The sequence below is a fragment of the Anguilla anguilla genome, chromosome 1 (genome assembly GCF_013347855.1).
Source record: "Anguilla anguilla isolate fAngAng1 chromosome 1, fAngAng1.pri, whole genome shotgun sequence".
Classification (NCBI taxonomy): Eukaryota; Metazoa; Chordata; class Actinopteri; order Anguilliformes; family Anguillidae; genus Anguilla; species Anguilla anguilla.
Genome location: NC_049201.1, coordinates 73,428,192 through 73,435,677, shown reverse-complemented (window position 1 = coordinate 73,435,677; position 7,486 = coordinate 73,428,192). Strand labels below are relative to the sequence as shown.

Sequence of the window (7,486 nt, the reverse complement as noted above, 5' to 3'; positions counted from 1 at the left end):
TATCCTCTGGAAGTTTGGTGCCTGGAGCCAGAGGCCTGCATGATAGACCAGTGATTTTCATGCAGTACATACTTTAAAAAAATACACACACACACACATATATGTTTCCACCCTTCAACCTCATGAAACCCAACGAAAAAATCAGCTGAATATCTTTTTTTGAAAATCTAAATTTGAAGCCCACAAAAGACGTCCAAACAACTTGAAAGAGCTGGAGCAAATCTGGAAGAGGAATGGGTGAAAATCATGGTTGGCAGATATTTACCAAACACTTAAAAGCTCTTGTTGTGGCAAAACCTGCTTCCACTAAATATTAATGTGGGGATCTGAATCCTAGAAACATATTTCAGTTTAATTTTACTTTAAAATTTTTGCTGGCTTATGATTATCTTGTTTAAAATGATCAATTTGAGTATGTTCGTTTTGAATAAAAATATTAAATGGACAAAAATATGAATGTATCATTTTTGTAATCCTGCAAAATTTTTCACATTTCTGAATACTTTTGTAAGGAACTTTTTGTGTAACACTTTTTAAAATAAACATGATTACAGATATTTAAATGCATGTTTCAATTTGCAATTCATTTCTTTTGGCCACGATTTGGTTCAGAATGTTTAGAATATTGTTCTTTGGCTTCTCATTTTGTCTCCTAGATTACTGTCCGCACAGCAGATTTCTGTGGTATTCTGACATGAAGGGTGCCGGACATGAGCAAGCGTGTATTACCATATTTTTATCAATAATAAAAAAGAAAAATACATTGCTAAATATAGTCTTGAATTATCCTAGAGGAATGACAATAGCATACATGACAATAGTTGACATACAGTTGATGTAGAAAAAAATTGTTAGCATCCATTGCTACATGATACTCAGTTTAAATGTGATCATGCGATATTCAGTAAAAATCTACAGACTCTGGTAAAAATATGTAATTCTTTTTAATTGTTTTTCACTTTCACCGTAAATTGTAGATGATGTACGCAAAGGCACAAAAAATATGTGGAAGAATAAAGCCCTTCTGAGTACATTTTAAACTGCTGTAGGCATGCGCATGCTTTCTTATATATTCGTATTTGTATGAGGTCATTGTTCCATTAGTCTTTCCATATTCCTTTTTCTGTTGTGCATTTACAGAAAGTATGTTAGTAAGTTTTGTGTGCGTTACTAATATCACCCTTTCATGAACCACTCCCTGCAAATTCTGTTGATTGTTAATAGTGCCCTGACACATGAAAATGCCTTAGTGGTTCTGGCGTTTGACCAATGAATCATACAGTATCTGACTTGCTTTGATCTATACTCGGAAAAACACATTTTAGACGCTCAAGCCCTACTCATGCACTTACACAACTTTATCATAAGGCTTAGGATTATGAACGGTTGGTTTATTTCATTGTGATATTATAATTCTGTGAGTAATATCGCGTAAAGTTACTTTAGAATTGAAAGAATTGAGGAAATATTGGGTAGCATTGCTTTGGAATACATCTTATTTAATTTCGGTGAGGCAAGATAGCCTATATTGTTTGTAGTACCCGAACTTGGCGTCATTTGGATATCAATACTTTTAATGGCAGGCCTGGATTTTGGCAGTCTGAATGAATGAGTTATAGACGGTGTATGTCTTGTATGTGTGAGTAACTTGGCATTTTTGTACATTGAAAACGTGTTTTTTATGAGATAGCATTTACTCCTCCCAGCCATTGATATGGAGCCGTTTGCCTGTCTATTCGGTGGTGGCTCTCAGGACTTTGTTGTTTCTTGAAATCCTATCATTTATTTTCCAGCCAGTTTTCTTAATTTCTTCATTCGCCGTGTGCTCACTACCTTTTTATCAAAAAATGAAATTGTGCTAAAGTGTAGTTTTATCAATAAATTGGTCTGAGTGCATTCCATACTTACCAGGCTGGACATAACCACCATCAGCACTACAAACAAAAACTTCAGGTGTTCTGCATGTCTGTGGACTACAATTACACACAGTCTAAATGGGATTATCATTCTGTCTGTCCCATCACATTATTGCTAACCCTTCTGTGTGTCACATAGTAATGCAATAATTATGCTGCTGGAACCTAAAACTTAATCTTGCATGTCTAACAACTTTCCGTTGCAATAATACAGCTGCCATAAGCTACTGAACAATGTCTGCATAATTATATTGGACATGCAGATTTTACATGATAAATAACCACACACACGCACACACACACACACAGTGATGACCATAATGATTGGGACAAAGACATTTTTTATTGATTTGGCTCTGTATCCCACAGTTTTACCTTTGTAATCAATCAAACAATTCACATATGATTAAAGTTACTTGGCCCTGTGTGTATTGTCATGTTTCTCAGATTGCCCAGGTGTAGGCGACGCTGGCTCATCCCAAATTGGCAAATCCCGGTCGGCAGCTGCACCGCGTCGGCATCTCAGCTTGTCCGTCAGGTGCCGCCGGAAGTTGACGCAAAGGCAGGCGTAGAGCACAGGCTTCAGACAGCAAGACAGGCAGCCTAGGGCAGCAGTGACCACCAGAGAGACGTCTACGGCTGCTCTCTCCTCACAGGCACCGCACATTTTGCTCTCTGCACTCGATCGGACGGTGTCCGCTAACAGGGCGACGTTATACAGCGTCCAGCTGACAAGGAAGAGAGCCACCAGCGCCAAGATCAGCCTGCTGGCCTTCCGCAGCCCCGGGGAACCCTGCTGGAGCCGTGGCAGCATGCGGGAGCAGCAGAAGACCGCGACCACGGCGGGCAGGAGGAAGCCGTTTGGCCATTCAGGCATTGGATATTTTCCAATATTAATATCCTGCATTATAGAAATCAACATTTTTAAGGGGGGCAAGGGGACAGGGGGTGGGGGTGTTGGTCACTCTCCAAGAACGCAATAATGATGCTAGCATAGCAATCACTACAACATTACCAGACATCAGTTCTCGCACACTGTTAAAGTGGGCATATTCTCTGCCAATACATGCATGGTTGTGCTACCTCTGAATCCAAAGTGGTCACACTGACCTCATAGTCAGAGTTGTGTACGTTATTGATTAAATTGATTATCTACAGGTACTACACACATTTGGCATCCCAATAAATATACATTAGGGGTAATTTATTTACTTCAAGTGGTGGAAAATCAAGATGTTATGAGAGACTAAGGGGATCTGCTTGAGGAGTCCATGTTGTGTGTGCTCCAAACGCTCTCTGTGTAACAGTTGAAAATGTTTCACTCCAAACATATTGCTAAAATAGGGCCTTAGAAACTGGTAAATGTTGTTTTAAACTGATTTTTGGAAAGAAAAAAATGGTGTATCTAGGGTGCCTGAAAGGAAATGTTGCACTGGGTCTCACAGGGTTAATCCCTGTTTGGTTATTACACTACCATGGAGTGTTCCACTTTCACAGTTTCAAAATGTCCCCATGAATGTCCTTGAGAGTGTCCATAAGCATGCAGAAAGTAGGAAAGCGTATTAAAGCAGTGCAACATAGGCCGGAAGTGAGCGTGGTGAAAACCGGGAGTGGGTGGTGTTTAACACGGAAGCTGCATTCAATGCCAAAAATCCCAGATTTTTACTGTTATAATCACTGGCACTGCTATTGTTGAGATGTGAAAGCAACAAAAAGTCATGGTGTTAAAGTGACAAAACAAACTGTGGTTTGGTATTTTCCTTCATTAATTTTTTGTGTGACTGTAACCTGCCCATGTATGTAACATTTGTTGTTTAAAGTAGCTGACCATCATTTTTAGACTAGACATTGAAGAATTATTTAATACATCTCTTCATTTTAATATGGTAGTGAGTTGTACATTTTAATAAAGGTTAATCCAACAGGTTGCTCTGCCTACCAACAAATTCAGCAATTTAATTGATAACTGATATCTTTGATAATAATTACCAAATTCAATAAAATATATTTTATTTGTTGTATTGGTACACTTGTGTTTGACTGTCCCAACAATACAATCAGCTATGCATTTGAGTCTTTGAACTTATGGAGAAATACTTGGAAGGATTGAATTTTGTTATTATTTACCTGTAATATGAAGTTGTGTTCTATATTTTTTGCAATCCTTTTGAATGTAGAAGGTGACATTACCGATAAATAATGTTACTCTTTTACACTTTGAGCAACAAGACAGTGTCCTGCTTATTTGGTCTGCTTCTTGCTACTAAAATGAAAGGGAAAAGATTCAATGATCTTGAGTTCAAAATTAATTTAAAAAAAACCACTAAGCAATGATTGCCTATACAGTTAGTTCATCATTAATTGGGGCCGATCGATTGGTCGGCTTTTTTTTTTAGTACACATAATTTTGTTGGTTGAAGAAATACAAGAAGTGGCATCTTCCTCCACCCATAGTTCGTAGTATTGCAGTCCGCAGATGGATACTCTTGGGGGGTTTCGAGAAACAATCACGCGACAACTCGTTTCTTGTAACACAGCACAGCGAGCTTCCTGTGAAAGTGAAAGTAAAGGAGTCGCCACAAAACTGTGGGAGTCGTTTATTCGACGAAGAAGCAATGGCCGAATTCAAGTTTGACAACGCATCAGAAAGACCCTCTCTCTTGGAGGCAGACCTAACCTGTCCAGTGTGTAGGGACCTCTTCCGAGAACCAGTTCTTTTGTCCTGTAGCCACAGTTTCTGCCATGGTTGTCTGGAGCGTAGCTGGGAGCAGAAAGGGATACGGGAATGTCCCGTGTGCAGGAAGAGGTGCGAAGGCGAGCAGCCGATTCCCAACCGTGCGCTGAAGAACACATGCGAGTCCTATCAGAAAGAAAAGGGCCTTTGGGTTCCGCTCGTGGCTGAGAAACGGTGTGGGTTACACCACAAAGAGCTGGTGCTGTACTGCGTGAAGGACGAGGAGACCGTCTGCGTCGACTGTGTAACGCTGCATAGAGGCCACGAACTGAGTACTCTGGAACAGAGCGCACCTTACTGCAAGGTCAGAAAACAAAACAAAATAAAATAAGAAACGTATGGTGTGTGCTTGTTTTTGTAAACAGTGACTAGCCAGTTTTGCATTTAAACGTGTTTCCCAAAAGTTTAGTCGTCCTTTTTTTCTATAACAGGGTGCAACTAGCTAGTGACGCATACGGAAGCAGTATGCAGCTTTATTGAACCAGCTGGATAGTTGAGATGTAAACTGTTTTCAAGTAAATCTGTTTTATATAAAAACCATCAATGTTAGATAGGTGCAGTGGAGTATGTGCTGTAGAGTGGACAGATGTTAGATTTAATAAACGGAAACCCAACTTAACATAAAGCATGTAGCTCGTTACGGGAAAAGGAAGCTTGTCTGTGTGCAGTTTGAAGCAAGCGAGTCAGGAGTTTAGCGTGGGCCTGAAAATTTCAAAATTAAAGTACCTACGATAAAACCAGCAGACGCTACGTGTAGAGGGTTTTCAGCACCATCTGGTGTCCCTAATCTCTAAATCTGAAGCTCCCCTCCATGACCTCCATTTGTACCAACCCTCTCTTTTTCTCTTTAAATGGAATTCTGTAAATATATATCCGCAAAAACAGCATGAAGTTTATTATAGCAACCCAGAGGCTTTCTATGAGTGGTCAGATGCACTGGTAAATCTATGATCATTTCTAAGATCAACTTCAGTTAAGAAGCAGTTGGGAAACACATCATGAATGAAAGATGCTTTGTAAGATAACTTTTACGATTATAGTGTTGCCAGCACACCTCATTCAACAGCTAGAGATCTCATTGAGCTGATATTTAGTAGAATCAGGTCAAATTGGGGTTAAAATGAAAACCTACAAGATGGCCGATCACCAGGAACTGGGTTTGTCAGCCATGTCTAACATATGTTGAGAATATTTGAAAAATGTTGACAACCTGAAAAATGTATCTATATATAACTTGATTCTTTTTGTTTTAATTTCAGGAGGAACTGGACATTAAATTGCGTGTCTTGGAAGAGAAAATGCAATTCTTTAAAATAATTAGTCACAAATATAAGGCAACATCGGAGTATATCCAGGTAAAGTTGCTGGTTTTCTTCATTTTGAATGAATACAATTCAGATGTGTGAATGAAAGTGTATTTTCAACATAAATGTAGACGTGAATTGAATGTTTAATTCATACGGGCCTCTCCGCTTTCCATCCCCACACACCTTCACACAAAACAGCAACACCTCAACAACCCGCCCGCTCCCTCGCTCGCTCGCTCTCACCTGACACGGGCAGGCAGGACTCGTTCTGCACGCACCAGCCGAAATCTCCGGGGGCTCGGGGGAGCGAGCGGGGCGCCCCGCTGAACACCAGACAGGACTGGCAGTCCGACAGGAACCTGGCCAGGCCCAGACACCCGGTGCTGCCGCACTGCGGAGAAAGCGGGAACTGCGGTCAGAGCACAGACGAGCGCCTTGTGCGCGACGAGCGCTAGGCTAACCGCGGAGCGGGATGTCTTACGGGATTGGCCGGCTGGTATTCCCGGCACCGCCCCTCACACCAGCTGCACTCCGGGTTCTTCAGACACCAGCTCTCATCTGGAGCCTCTGCACACACTGCATCCTGTAACACAGTGCTACTGTTACACACATTACCCTGCATCCTGTAACACAGTGCTACTGTTACACACATTACCCTGCATCCTGTAACACAGTGCTACTGTTACACACATTACCCTGCATCCTGTGACACAGTGCTACTGTTACACACATTACCCTGCATCCTGTAACACAGTGCTACTGTTACACACATTACCCTGCATCCTGTAACACAGTGCTACTGTTACACACATTACCCTGCATCCTGTAACACAGTGCTACTGTTACACACATTACCCTGCATCCTGTAACACAGTGCTACTGTTACACACATCACCCTGCATCCTGTAACACAGTGCTACTGTTACACACATTACCCTGCATCCTGTAACACAGTGCTACTGTTACACACATTACCCTGCATCCTGTAACACAGTGCTACTGTTACACACATTACCCTGCATCCTGTGACACAGTGCTACTGTTACACACATTACCCTGCATCCTGTAACACAGTGCTACTGTTACACACATTACCCTGCATCCTGTGACACAGTGCTACTGTTACACACATTACCCTGCATCCTGTAACACAGTGCTACTGTTACACACATTACCCTGCATCCTGTAACACAGTGCTACTGTTACACACATTACCCTGCATCCTGTAACACAGTGCTACTGTTACACACATTACCCTGCATCCTGTAACACAGTGCTACTGTTACACACATTACCCTGCATCCTGTGACACAGTGCTACTGTTACACACATTACCCTGCATCCTGTAACACAGTGCTACTGTTACACACATTACCCTGCATCCTGTAACACAGTGCTACTGTTACACACATTACCCTGCATCCCGCATCCTGTAACACAGTACGACACACATGTACAGGGCTACCCTATACACCACACCACACGTCTCACCATTACTTCCTATTCCTTTCTCTTCCCTCCCCTCCTCC

General features: G+C 41.5%; 1 long non-coding RNA gene across 1 annotated transcript; it reads left to right on the top strand.

The window, feature by feature from the left end:
* The first annotated feature begins 4,810 nt into the window (after positions 1–4,810).
* On the top strand, positions 4,811–5,978 carry LOC118211295. Its single transcript, XR_004761987.1, has 2 exons — positions 4,811–4,954; positions 5,910–5,978. It is a non-coding gene; the product is annotated as an uncharacterized LOC118211295 (long non-coding RNA).
* Positions 5,979–7,486: the final 1,508 nt, after the last annotated feature.